This window comes from Neofelis nebulosa, chromosome 13 (genome assembly GCF_028018385.1).
Source record: "Neofelis nebulosa isolate mNeoNeb1 chromosome 13, mNeoNeb1.pri, whole genome shotgun sequence".
NCBI lineage: Eukaryota > Metazoa > Chordata > Mammalia > Carnivora > Felidae > Neofelis > Neofelis nebulosa.
Genome location: NC_080794.1, coordinates 22,764,677 through 22,779,094, shown reverse-complemented (window position 1 = coordinate 22,779,094; position 14,418 = coordinate 22,764,677). Strand labels below are relative to the sequence as shown.

The 14,418-nt window shown below is 48.5% G+C and overlaps 1 long non-coding RNA gene across 1 annotated transcript; it reads left to right on the top strand.

Moving 5' to 3' along the window:
* The first annotated feature begins 852 nt into the window (after positions 1 to 852).
* On the top strand, positions 853 to 12,178 carry LOC131492658 (uncharacterized). The gene is made up of 3 exons (XR_009252219.1): positions 853 to 960; positions 2,301 to 2,393; positions 12,058 to 12,178. It is a non-coding gene; the product is annotated as an uncharacterized LOC131492658 (long non-coding RNA).
* The last annotated feature ends 2,240 nt before the right edge of the window (positions 12,179 to 14,418 follow it).

Below are 14,418 nucleotides of genomic sequence, written 5' to 3'. Positions count from 1 at the left end.
TGTTGAATGGAAACCAATTTGACAATAAATTATATTGAATACAAGAAAAAAGAAAAGATGCTCAAAGTCACTCCTCATCAGGGGACTACAAATCAGAGCCACACTGAGATGCCACCTGACACGGATCAGAGTGTGCCTGTGGGTGGGCAGTCAGCACTGCTGCTTTGCTGGGACACAGTGTGTCCTCCAAAAGCGACAAGGGGTGGGGGGTCTCGCGCTTTGGGAAACATGGACAATCAGGAGCAGCGAGGCTCCAATGTAGCCCAGGGTGTCCCGAAGCTGGCCCAAACGTGGCCCATCAGCGGCATCGGGGCTCTTACAGGCTCCCGAGCCCCTGTCGGTGGCTGAGGAGCGGGGTGGGGGAGGGGCTTGGAAAGAGCACAGACTTGGGTTATGATTGCACGGAGACCCGCCCATGCATATTTTTGGGGGTGGTTTTGGCTTCTTGGCTAGTTTTCTAGAGCAGTTTTCGCAAACGTGAGAGGATCCTCCAGAGATTTCACACACATTCCTGCTCTTACTGAGGCACAGCCTCTCCCCTGAGCAGGTATCCGCAACCCCCGCCAGGGCGATGCCTTTGTCACAGCCCCAAACCTGTGCTGATGTGTGTCCCTCGCCCAAGGTCCGCAGCTGAGATCGGGTTCGCCTCTGACGTTGTACCCGAGTGCGTTCCGGCGGGTGCGTGATGAGGAGTCTCTGCCGGTGCAGCGTCCCACCGGGTAGTGTTTCCTCCCTGACGCAGTAGTTTCCGTTGGTGCTGGCGCCACAGCGCATTTGCCAGGCGGAGAGGTGGGCGGGAGGCCGGCGGGCTCTTGAGGGCGATAGGAGCCCGCATGCGCTGTGGAGGGCGAGGGAGGTGCCCTTCTGAGCATCCGGGTTCTCCCTTGCTAGAAGTCTTCCACCTACGAAGATGTCGCCCTGGGGCCCCTGTTTCTCCGAAGACCGTCCCGATCGAGGCAGGTGAGTTCTGGTGGACCCAGTGCCGCTCGGACTCCGCAGAGGCCACAGTGCCAGCCGTGAGAGGCCGGGTGGCTCGAGGCGCCCTGGTTCTGCTCACTTGGGGGACAGCATTTGGCCACCCTCGGGAGGAAGGCCGGCCTGTCCGTGTGGATGCCCGCAGGCTCCCGTGAGTCAGTCGTGGTGGCCGCTCTGTGGCGGCGGGATGGTGTGGGGGGTGCCTCCCGTGGCAGTGCTGGCTTAATCGCTCGGCAGGCAGTAAGGGCCCTTCTCACTTCAGGTAGTGGCTTCTGGGAGGTTCTCCGGGTGCCCGCCTCAGCCGCGGCTGTCCTGTAAGGAGTGTGCCGCCCGCCCTCGCAGAGGCTGTCGGAGACCTTCCCGCCTTGTCCGTCCCCTGACCCCACACAGGCTGCACACGTTCTGTCCCCCGAGGCGGCTGCCACGAACAGAGGCCGCCTTAGGCCCTTGCGTCCTGTGGGCCAGGCCCTAGAGAGTCTGGTGAGCTGGGGAAACCCTATAGAAATTGGGAAGTTGATGAGAAGAAGGGGACAGTGTCCTTTGTTCCCTGGTCAGTGTTTCTCAGACTCGGTGGTGTCGGGACACTTGGACATCAGGGGATTATTGAGGGCCCCAGAGAGCCTTCGAGTGTGGGGGTTGTGTCTCTGGATCTCTACTGTGGTGAGATTAAACCGAGAATTGAAGCGGGCACCTGGGTGGCTCTCTGTGTTAAGGGTCCGACTCTGGCTCAGGTGGTGATCTCACAGTTGATGGTTTAGAGCCCCATGTGGGGCTCTGTGCTGCCAGCTGCCAGCCTGGACTTGTCTCAGATTCTCTGTGTCCCTCTCCCTCTGCCCCTCCCCTTCACGTGCCCTGCGTCTCTCTCTCTCAAAAACAAACATTAAGGAAACCAAACCAAATCCCAGCATCTCAGATGTGATGAACTCACTTAAAGACAATAAATTAGGACAGATTAACGTACTCATACCTTTCGTGCAAAACATACGTACATTTTCAGGACAACACTGTGTAGAAGCGTGGCATTTGCTTAGTGCAAGATCTTTATTGTTCCAGCTGCTTCTGCATTCAGTGTCTTGTGGCCAATGATGTTTAAGAAGGCGATGTGGACTCCCCCAGATGAACAGCTGGAGGCGACTAGGGTGTGGCGGTAGCTCCTCTGGCTTCTGGATGCCCTTTCCTGACTCTGCACTCAGATGGGTGGGGCTTCCTTGCTTCTCTTGGGGGTTAGCTGCCCGCACAGAGCGGCCTAGTTGTGTGGCACGCGGTGGACGTTTGGAACATCCTAGGCCACTACTTTCAGCTGATCTTCCATATTTTTCACTCAGCGAACACATTCTTGGAACCACCACCTGGATGAAGAAATGGAACCTTACCGTGCTTCCTACCTCCTACTGACTCCCACCGAACGTCCCCCAAAGGTAACCACGGTCTTGACTTTCACCAGCGATTGCCTTGGCCTGTTCTTCGCTTCATGTTGAGCCAACCCTTGAGCGCTGTGTGTGCGCAATGCACCTGCTTTCCTTGTGTGGCTGTGCTGGTCCTCCCCTGCTGTCGAAGGCCCAGTGTGTGAGCACAGCACGGTTTATTGTTTCTGCTGTGGCTGCTCCGGTTTGTGCAGAGGCTGCCTGCAGATCCACATGCATCGTATTGGGTTGCCTTGGAGGAGCAGGGTGTGAGTGGCGGCACGTGTCTGTTCCCCACGAGCAACAGCGTGCGGGAGCTCAGGGCTGGCCGATGCCTGGTATTGCCTCTTCTCGTGTGTTAGCTGGTTGCTGGGTCTTGGCCACTTACATGTTTCTTTTGAGAAATAATTGCCTTTTGGAAGCCACTTTGTGATTAGGTTGTGTGTTTTGGTTTTTGTTGATTAGAATGAGTTCTTTCTATGTGTGTGAAATACATCTGTGAATGGCACAGCTTTTCACATTCTTGTGTACGTCTGCCTTACGTTCTCTGTGTTGCCTTGTGGTAAGTTTCTTTGGTTTCTATCCAATAGTATAACCATTTGTATGTTTCTTGCCTTGGATTGGCTAGGGCCTCCAGTACTGTGTTGAAGGGAAGTGGTGAGAGTAGGTGTCCTTGTCTCCTCCCAGATACGAGAGAGAAGGGTTTCATAATTTTTTGTATACTTAATATTTTTTAAAGTTTCTTTCTTTCTTTATTGATTTAGAGAGCATGCATGGGAAGGGGAGTTGGAGGGGGGAAAGCGAGTGGATCCCAAGCAGACTCCGCACTGTCAGCAGAGTCTGATGCCAGGCTTGAACTCATGAACCGTGAGATCATGGCCTGAGCTGAAATCAAGAGTCAGACGCTTCACCGACTAGAAGCCACCCAGGTGTCCCAAAGAGTTCAGTATTTTACCACTACATGTGACACTTACCGTGGCATTACTGGTAGATAGTTGTATCAAAACATGAAAATTCTCCTCTGTTTTTAGTTTGCTCTGATTTTTTAACAATCATCAAAGAAATAATAATACTAAATTTTCTGAAATGTGTTTTGTGCATCTTTGGGGACAAGTGATTTGTGTAATGTTGTGGTTTAACTGAAAACAACTTTTGCCCTTCTAGATTAATCCAAACCTGATGTCTATGCATTCTCTTTGCACTGGATTCCATTTGTAAAAAGTGTGCTTTAGATTCTTGCACGTGTATTCAAGAGAGAGGTGGGTGTTCCCTTGCACCCTCTTGTGCCGTCCTTGCTGGGGTTTGGGTTTAAGGTCGTGCTGGCCTCCTAAAACAACGTAGGAAGAAGCACTCCTTGTGCTTTCCCAGAAGAGTTTTTGTATGTGTTCTTTTCTTTTGGGAAGAAGTGCTAGGCCAACAGCTGGTGTAGGGTTTTCCTTGTGAGAAGGGTTTTCATTGCAGATTCCTTTCTTAAGTGGAAATAGGAATTTTCTGATTTCCCATATCTTCTTGTGTCTATTTAGATAAGGCATTTTGTTTTCTAGGAGTTTGCTCAGACCTCCCAGACTTTCCAAGGAATAAGTTTCAACTGGTTTCTAAAACCCCCCTATCTGCAGCATCTGGTGTGATATTTGCTTTAGAACTTCTTGATATTGGTACTTTGTGCTTTGTTTCTTTTTCATAGAACCAACTTGGGCTTTTTTGATTTCTGTCATTTACTATTTGTTTCCTGCAGCACTGATTTCTGCCCTTTTGTTTTCCATCTACTTGGTGATTGTTTGCTGTCCCATCTGGTAGTTCTTGAACTAAATCCTTCATTTGATTTTTAGCCTTTGTTCCTTTCCAGTATGTGTATTGTATTTACTTGCTTATTAGTGTGTTGATTCATTTCAGAAGGAGAGCATGAGCAGGGCAGAGGGTCAGAGGGAGAGAGAGAGAGAGAGAGAGAGAGACAGAGAGAGAGTCTCGAGCAGGCTCCTCACTCCGTGTGGAGCCAGGCTGGGGATCGATCTTGTGGCCGTGGGATCATACCCTGAGCCAAAATCAAGAGTTGGTCACCAAGCAACTGAGCTATCCTATGATATATGTATTCTAAAGCTATGAGTCTCCCTTTAAGCACACCTTTCCTGATCTCACAAGTTTTGATAAGCCAAATGTTTATTATCTTTTATGTGAAACTATTTCCTAACTTTCATTGTGGCATCTTTTTCTTAATTCATCACAATGTTTAGGAGCATAACACATCTTGATGTTTCGGGGGATTTTCTCGTTCTCTTTGTGCGGATTTCTAGCTTAATTCCATGAAGGTATCTGTCTCAGTGTTTTGGGGTGGTTGTAACAAAATACCATAGACTGGCTGCCTAATAAGAAACAGAAACTTCTTTCCTACAGTTGAGGAGACTGGGAAGTTCTCAAGATCAAGGCATCTGCAGATTCCGAGTCAGGGGAGAGTCAGCTTCCTGGTTCATCGACAGCCTGCTTCTCCCTGTCCTCCTGTGGTGGCAGGGGTGACGGTGCTCTCTCAGCCGCCCATGACTGGTCATCACCGGAAGTCTCCCTGTCTTTCTCCCATCACTTTGGGCGTGATGAATTGTTGCGGGAAATGAACTGTGAATCTAATGGTATCCGTCAATATGCCCTGCAGTATTTCAGTCCTTTGTGATGAGCTGACTTTCCTAATGGCCTGGCATATATTCGTTTTCATGAACTGTTCCTTGGGCACGTGAAAATAATGTGTATTGGGGGAATGCAGTAGTCTCTATTTATAGGTTAGATGAAGTTTGTTAATGACAGAATTCAGATTTTAGTAACCACTTGAAACCAAGTAAGGAATAGGCGAGAATGAGTTTAATAATATAACTAACAGGTATATCCAAAATATCATTTCCGTGTATAGCCGGTGTGAGAAAAAATTATATATGATTTTGAATTCTCTTTTTTCACGTTGTCTTTAAAATGTGGTGTGCATTTTATACTTTGCACACGTCGCACTTTGAGGAGCCGCGGTTCAAGTACTTGCAATAAAGCACGTGACCCCATATTGGACAGCCCCGTCACACTGCCTTGAGTTTTCTGTTGTCGTCAGTTCTGTCAGATACTGAGAGATGTATCGTCAAGTCTCCCATCGTGCTTATGGATGTGGCTCTTTTTCCTTTTCTATGTTTGTCAACTTTTCTGTATTTTGAGATTGCGTTATTATATGCAAGTTTAGAAGTCTTGTTCTCTTGGTAGATGGAACTTCCATCGCGAAATGTTCCTCTTTGTCTCTAGTAGAGCTTTTTGCTGTAGAGGTTACTTTATTGGAGGGTCCTGGTGGCCACATCAGTTTTCTGTTCGGTAGAGTTTGTCTGGGGATCTTTTACTTCCACCTGTCTGTGATCTTACGTTTTAAGGTATACCTTTGTGACCAGGGTATGGTAAGTTTCCTTCTAACGCATTTGAGAGTCAACCTTTTGCTTGCAGTATTTGTGCACACGTAATGACTGATATGTTAGTTTACACGTACCGTATTATTAGTTTCTTCTTTGTCCCAGCTGTTCTGTCTTCCTTTGGTCTCTAGCCTTCGTTTAGAAGCAGGAAGGAGTTTTTAATTGTACACTGATCTGTTAGGTTAATTGGAGTGTATCTATTTCTATCTATTTCAGAAATAGAATGTATCTATTTCTATTTCTGGAATGTATATCTATTTCAGGTGCATTTTAAACTGACCCCTGCCTGATTCAGGACTTGTACTGCTTCCCTGACACTGCTCTCTCCTTTTATCTTTTCTTTTTTTTTAAGATTTATTTGTTTTTTGAGAGAGACATAATACAATCGGGTGAGGGGCAGAGCAGAAAGGAAGACACAGAATGTGAAGCGGGTTCCAGGCTCTGAGTCATCAGCACAGAGTCTGACACGGGTCTCCAACTCACACACACCGTGAGATCTTGACCTGAGCCAAAGTCGGACACTCAACTGACTGAGCTACCCAGGCGCCCCTGCTCTTTTCTTTGACACTTGAACCAGACTGAACTCCTCTTCACCTTTTGTTGGGTGATATTTTTACGTTTTAGATGGATTTGGCATTGTTGTCATTGTTTCGTGCACTTAATGCTTGTTAAGTTTTGTTCTCATAGTTACCCTTTCTGTTGTGATGTTGTTCTGCAAGCCTTGTTTTTTCATATTTCTTTCAGAGACTACATTTCTTTTCTGCAACAAGCTGCTTTAATATTGATTTTAGTTTGTGTCTGTAGTTGATGTGTAGTCATGGTTTTTGTGTGTGCGTGTGTGTGTGTGTATGTGTGTGTGTGTTGTTTTTGTTTGTTGTTCAGTTTTTATTTTTGTTTTTGCTTCTGTTTTGCCTGAAAAACATCTTTACTTTGCCTTCACTGTGAAGAATGTTTCTGTTAGGTAAAGACTTCCAGGTTGGTGGCTATTTTAGTTCACCTTTCATACATGCCAATCCATCATCTGGCTTCATTTGCTTTTCTTGAAGAGTCAGCTGGTAGTGTTGTTGTTGTCCCATGGAAGGCGGTCTCTTTGTCCTCTCAAGACTGTTAACATCTTTTTGCCTGAGGTGTTCCTTGTGGAGTCACTCTCTTGGTTCTTTTATCAGTTTTGATTCTTATCTTTTTAGTGAAATGATACTACCCATTCTGTGTTTCCTCTACTTTGTGGGCTCCTATTGGACCTTTGTACCATATCTTCTGTGTCTTTTGGGCTTGTGTATTTTCTTGACGTTTTCTCTGTGTATGGTCTAGATATATTTTTACCTACCTATCTTTCAGTTCACTGAGGCTATTCACCTGTGTCTAGTCTGATGTGAAGCCCACGGACTGAGTTCTTAATGCCATTAACAAGATTTTTTAGTCTTTTAATTATGTTGGAGAGCTAGATAGAGTGGGAGCAAGGGAAGAACAGAGAGAGAGGGAGACATAGATGCCGAAGCAGGCTCTAGGCTCTGCACTGTCAGCACAGAGCCCAACGCGGGGCTCAAACTCCCAAATCATGAGATCATGACCTGAGCTAAAGTCAGATGCTTAACCAACTAAGCCACTCAGGCACCTGGAGATCGTAATTTTAGCTCCGATAATTTGCAGTTTGAGAATCTGTTTTGAGTCTCTGAAAAGTTCCCATTTGTCAAGAATGGTTTTTGGACAGTTGACTTTTGCATCCAATCACTCCAGTCTATGTGTCTCCTCTTGGTCTGTTTCTCTTCTTTCTTCTTTGGGTCGATATGATGTAAAACCTTTTTTTTTTTAATGTTTATCTATTTATTTTGAGGGAGAAAGAAAGTGAGAGCAGGGGTGGGGGTAGAGGATGGGGGAGAGAGAGACACTGTTGAGCAGACGCTCTTTTCTGTCAGTAGAGAACCCAACCCAGGGCTCAAACTCACAAACGTGAGCCGAAACCAAGTGTTGGTCACTTAAACGAGTAGACTGAGCTATCCAGGTGTGTCTCTTTTTTTGTTTGCTTGTTTGTTTCTTTCCTTTTCTTATTAAAAGAATTTTTTTTGTTAATATAATTTACTTTTGAGAGGGAGAGAGAGGTAGAAACAAAACTTGAGCAGGGGAGGGGGAGACAAAGTGGGAGACACGGAATCCAAAGCATGGTCCAGGCTCTTGACTATCACCACAGAGCCTGACGCGGGACTCAAACCATAAAGCGTCAGATCATGACATGAACCAAAGTGGGATGCTTCCCCGACTGAGCCACCCAGGCATTCCTTTCATTTCCTTGCCTTGCTTTGCCTTGCTTTGCCTTGCCTTTCCCTTCCTTTCCTTGCCTTTCCTTGCCTTGCCTTGCCTTGCCTTGCCTTGCCTTGTCTTGCCTTGCCTTGCCTTTCCTATCCTCTCCTTTCCTTTCCTTTCCTTTCCTTTCATTTCCTTGCCTTTCCTTTCCTTTCCATTTTTTTCTTTTCTTTTCTTTTCTTTTCTTCTTTTTTCTTTTCTTTTCCTTTCTTTTCTTTTCTTCCTTTTTCTTTTCTTTTTTCTTTTTTTTTCTTTTCTGTTCTTTTCTGTATTTTTTGGTCTTGCCTTATCTTGTCTTTTCATTTCTTCTTTGTTTTTATTTTTGTGCTGGACTGTATGGAGAAGCATAGAGGCTCTTCATGTGCTTTTATTCCTTCAGCATTTCATCCCACACACCCCGAGTGTGGCGGTTATTGGTCCCACTCAGGCGTGAGTGAGTTGAGACTGGGGCTCAGTCTTTGTAAGGTGCAGTGTGAGCTGGTCTCACGCTGTCCCCCACCCCCGTGTAGACCTCCAGGGTCTCCATTTGGAGGCCTGGAGTATTTCCGAGGACCCGTCCTTGATGCTAGGTCCCAAAGCCCAGTTATTTCCTCCACAGCACAATGAGATGATGGAAGGGTCAGCTTCTCAGGCAGTGCTTGCCGAGTGCCGGGCTCATTTTCTGTGCCTCCCTGTGCTGTCCAGAGCTCGGTTCGCTGCGACTTTCTGCTTGCCTTTCTGTTAGGTTTCCTTTGCAGCTCGTTGGTATATTGCCTGCAATCCCTGAGGAAATTCAGAATCCTCACATGTCTTGAGGGAGAGAGAGGACTCTGAACATTAGAGTTGGCTCAGTGGGCTTCCCTTTTGTTGGGGTCTCAGTCCTTCCAGTTGTGACTGCCTCAGGGTCTCCTTGATGCCTTCAAACATGCTTCAAATTGAATTCATTTTTCCTAGTTCATGATGTGTTGATTAGCAGGCTACTCACATGTATAAGAGCAAGCCAGGGAAGACTGAGAAGTCATAGTAAACATTTTGGTCATCAGCATTTGTTACAAGAGAAAACAAAACCCAGTAGTCCTTGCCTAGTACCCGTCATTCTTCTAAAATGACCATCCAGTTTGCGCACGCTCAGCCAGCGTCCATGGAGTGGTGATGGTGTCAGCCTCCCAGCTCCCTATCCCCACCGCCATGGCCGCCCTCCTCCCCTGTCAGGTGCCTGCCCAGGGCAGGCTTTGTGGTGACGGGCTGGCTATGGCAGGGCTTGATGGTTTTCCCAGAGTTTTTTGTAACGTCCCTTGGCATCTTCCAGACTTTCATAACGTTCCCTCTGTGGCGGTTCTCTTTGGTAGCATTGACTGTCCTTCTTGTCAAGTGCCTGTGTCATGAGCCTCACAGGTCCTCGTGGCCCCTGGTCTGCAGGCTGACTTAGACCCGCTGCGCTCCGGAGCGAGTGAGCCGCCAAGACACGTTTGGTGGTGACCCGTGGGGTTCTGGGTGGCCAGGACATTGTCCAATGCCAAAGAACTTTAGAGGACAGTCCCTTGCTTTCAGCGTACTTCCTGAGTTGAGGGACAGAGCCGGGATGGAACTGGTCCAGGGCAAGGGCTCTGGTTGTGCAGCCAGACCACTGGCCACTGGCACTTGTTGCCTTCAGGACCCTGGGGTGAGCTTCCTACACAGGGCCAGCCGCCCTGATCACACCCCCGCCTGTGTCCGCTCAGACGGTAGCTGCTTCACCCCTTCCTACCCAACATCTTGGTGCTCACTTGTCTTTCTCGTGAATAAATGTCGTTTGTGGCATTTTCCCCCCGACAGGGCATCTCCTTCTGCGTGAAAAACCTGTGCAAGCAGCCATGGTCTCCTCAACTGATTTTCTTGGGTTTTCCCTTTTTGTCTTGGAGTGGTTGACATGCGGTGGATGGTGGTTCCTGCTTCTCTGCAATCTTCTCTGGGGCGTCTGGGAAACCGTGTGCTTCCTCTTCGTGGTAGAAGCTGCTTCTCCTATCATCATGACCATTTGAAAAGCCAAACCCCTTTCTAAATTCACCAAGATATCCTGTGCCTGCATTGAAATGTGCCAGTTTTCGATCCTTCCCTTCCTTCTGCCTTACGTCGTGATAATCAGGTCTTCACTTGTCTTGCAGTTTGAGTTGAGTCTGCAGGTGTGCCCATCTCACAGCAGTCCTACATCCACAGAAATGCCACATCTTCCACACGAGACACAAAGATGTCTCACACATAGCACCAGGTTTTTGCATGTGCTGGGGTAGCCGCAGTGAGAGCTTCGAGAATTTCCCTTTCCTTGTGCCTCCATGGTCCTCACGCAGGCCGGCTGGCAGCTGCAGCTGTGGACCTCAGTACATGTCAGGCCATTCAGCCTTTTCTTGTCATACCATGAGTCTTCTCTACATCGCGGGAGCACGTCCAGCATCCCTGGGGACACTTCAAACGGGTCCCAAGGTGTAAATAAGGTTCGTGGCATTGCCCTTAACAGGGTGAAAATGACGCAGGAACCCTGAGAAATCACTTCTCCTGTGGTGCTTGATTTACTGGAGAAAGGAAGTGCTTACCAAGAGCTGAAAGCAGATTCGTGCAACACTTGAGGTGACCTCAATAGCAACAGGAAGTGGTGCACACTTCCCCCAGAGGACAGCGTCTGCTACAGCTCGTGTTATGCGGTTAGGACTTAATCCTGCGTCTCCACATTTGTTTGCCTTTCTCTTGACTGCAGATGGCACCAGGTAGGTACGGTCAGTTTCTGTGTGCAAAATGATACGTTTTATCTTGTTAGAGTAGGTTTGTGTATGTTTTCGGATAGGAAATGCTATAATAGCCTAGTATCTGCGTTTATTTCATGCACCCGTGGCCTCCCTTTTACTTACTATCTTTGATATTTCGTAGCTGCTCAGCTCATCTGCCAGTCTTTCCAAATGTCACACATCTCCAGAAAAGTTTCCAATGTATTTATTGGAACAAAAATCGCCACATAAAAATGGGCCTGCACAGTCCTACATCAAGGATCAGATAGGCGTCTGTGGGTTCACCTTGTCAAATCAGATTGCAAGGAACGTGTTCAGTTCTGTGGTAACATTCCCGTTGATTTGGAAAGGGTTAATTTATGAAGGAACTTGAAGTATGTCACCAGTTTGTCCTTGGATTTTCTAGAATGGCTGAAATCAACCACTCTCTTTATTTGGAATGTCAGTTTTTAAGCGAACCTTTATGCCCTCATTTGTCCTACAGAGACAAAAGCTCTGGGGCGCCTGGGTGTCTCCGGGCGTTAAACGTCTGACTCTTGGTTTAGCTCAGGTCATGATGTCCTGGTTCACGGATTGAGCCTTGCACCAGGCTCTGCGCTCGACTGACTGGAGAGTGTGCGTCCACCTCCTTGGAGCCCATCTGTACGCCATGTCCTGGGCGGGCGCTCGGTATTGGCGGGAGAGAAACCCCATGTGGGGTGGTGGGCCCTGGCATCACTCTCCTCAGAGACCCTTCATCCATAATATTTCCTGCTTGACTAAAGAAATAAGTCTTAAATTCTCCCTATCGACAAGAGTCCTACCATCATTTTTGAAAAGCCCATTTGGTATGGTTGACTTGACTGAGACAGGGGTCCAGGCTAAGACAGCAGCTTTTGAGTACCGTCAGCCTTTCCCCGCTGCCGCTCCACAAGCCTGCTTGCCAGACGAGGCCAGAGGCTGGGGATGGGCAGCAGGCTTCTTGGCCTGTTGCTCCCGAGTCAGCAGAGCTCCTGAGTCCTAGACCTGCCAGGCACCTGAAAACGTCTGTCCCCTTGAGTGTCTGTCCCTCCGAAAATCCCCGGGACTCCTGTGGGTGGTGAGGAGGGGACTGGTGTGTGTGATGCTACTTGAGGGTGGTGGGTGCTGGGACTCTGGAGGGCCACGGAGGCCTGGTGTGCTCTGGTAAAGACCCCCTGTGTCTCTCCACTTTTGTCCCCTCTCCGACCCCAGGAGTGTGCAGCTCTCGCTGCAGAGCTCCACACCTGCAGGGAGCAGCTCGTGCAGAGAGAGGAGGAGATCGCCAACCTGAAGGCGGAGAGAAACAACACCAGGGTCAGTAGGTGCACTGCCAGGGTCTTTCAACACAGGACACCATTCACTCCCCTTGTCTACATGTCCCCATGGATTTGGCTGGGACCTATTGTTCTCAAACCTTGTTTGATCCGTGAGGAGGAGTGAGGCTATTTTAACACATTCGAGGGGATGGCTCCCTACCTGGGCACTGAATTGAAGGGATTCAGACTTGGTTTTGCATTTGGTGAACTTGAGGCCCGGAATTGAAGTTGTTCTTGAAACACGCTTTTCCTTTTGCCTCTCCCACTAGGTGCTCCTGGAACACTTGGAGTTCCTAATCTGCAGACACGAGAGATCTCTCAGGAGAACATTGGTGAGGCGACAGGCGAAGACTCAGGCCGGCGTGTCCAGTGAGGTGGAGGTGCTCAAGGTCCTGAACTCCATATTGGACAACGACAAAACGGAGGATGAAATGGTGTGCCTTGCCATGGCGGTTCTCAATTTGTGCACATGCTGTGTGTTATAGGCACACTTTGTGTGTTTGTGTGACTTGAGTTTCCTTTTCATCTTCTTGAATTCTTGTAAGAAGACAGGTCTGTATGGTTAAAAAGCAGTAGTTGGTGGAAATGTGTGTATCGATTGGCTAGTACAAATTACATAATGTAATTTATTTCAGGGAAGATTTGTCTCCAATGTTAAATTGAAAGCTGTTAACAAGCAAGTTTGTGAACAGGAGCATCCGTGAAAAAACTTACCAGCATTCTGTCATGTTATTTGAGGCAAAGGGGATCTTAGGGTAACTGTACAGTAAGGCCTAGTGAAAACACCTCTGTGTACAAGCTCAATCCCTTTGTTTCCAGGTGAGAGAGCAGTTACGTGTGGCACTGGAGAGGTGTAGTTTCGTAGAAGAATTAGAGGCCACACGCAGAGTTCAGCTGCAGACCTCATGACAGGATTTGATTGGAGGGGGTTTCCTTTTTATCCATTGTTTTAAAAACAACATATGAAGACTAGCAGTGGGGGCCCTCACATGTTGCTTCCCTTTCTGGCTTTCAAAGGTGCAGAGCCAGATGAAAGAGCTCCTGGCTACCCTGTGCACTCTCGTGGCCAAGCTGGAAGAGGAGCTAGACATCTCAAGGAAAGACCTCATCCTTTCTCAAGCAATGAACACCATATTACAAAGAGATGTCCATGAAGTGAGTGTCGGATGAAATGGCCACACCGTCGTCTAGCCAAACGTGGGGTGTTTGGTTCGGTCATTGCCCAGTGTGTCCTTCATCTCCCACGGGTTTTGAACGTTTGGATTTTGGTAGAAGTAGCAGCAGAACGGGATGTGTCTCCGGGGCCTGGGCGGGCTGCCTCCCCGTCTGCGCGGTGGAATCTGTCCTCCCTGGGTTCTCCCCTGCCGAGGCCTGGCGGGCAGGTGGCGGAGTGCCCTCGGGTGTGGAGTGTGGGCCACCTGAGCTTGGCCCATGCCATGCTCTCGGTCTGTTTTGGGAACACACTCGGCACGTGGGAACCAGCGTGCTGCTGCCAGGTCGCTGCCGAGGGCACGACCATGCGAGGGCGGCTCTACCGAGGGGCCGTCACGGCCGCCTCTGCCGCCCTGCCCTCCTGCCAGGGGTTCCGTGCTCCTGGTCGTGGCGGTCAGAGTGAGCGAGGGGCAGCCCGCTGGTCCCGGTGTAAGGTCATGGAGGAGTGGGGACGCTTCTGCACGTGTGGTCATCGATGGGAATCTGATACTTGTCACAGAAACCAGTAAGATTAGGATGGTTTCTCTGTGCCTCCTCCTGTCACTGTGAGCTGCCCTTTGTGGACAGTCCCCACACACCCCAATCCCAGCCCAGCAATGCCACCTTGGGAAGACCCTGTCAGACCCTCGAGTGTGTACGTACACGAGCAGTCTGTTTAGTACCTTAGCGTGGGTGAGGTCATGTAAGAATTTAAAACAAAAGTATTTGCAGAAATTATATAACCCGTTCAGTGAAGTTGTTGTTTGGCAAAGGTGGGGGGAGACCCCGCAGCAGAGTTCAATATGCAGAGAGTTTAGAAAATCATTTCTTAGGACTCATCACTTTCAGTCTTGAGACTGCTGACATAAATTGCTTAGTAAACACAGAGGGCTGGAAGAGGAATCTCTCGGGTGGTGGACAAGAAAGGCAGGGCAGGACGGTCTGGTTCCATTTGCAGTGTCAGATACCATGGGATACAATGTTGTTACAGGGTTAGGCTATAGAAGATGACTTCTAGTTATATGCACGGTGGAGTTTGGCTTCCTTTTGTTAACACTGCTGCTCC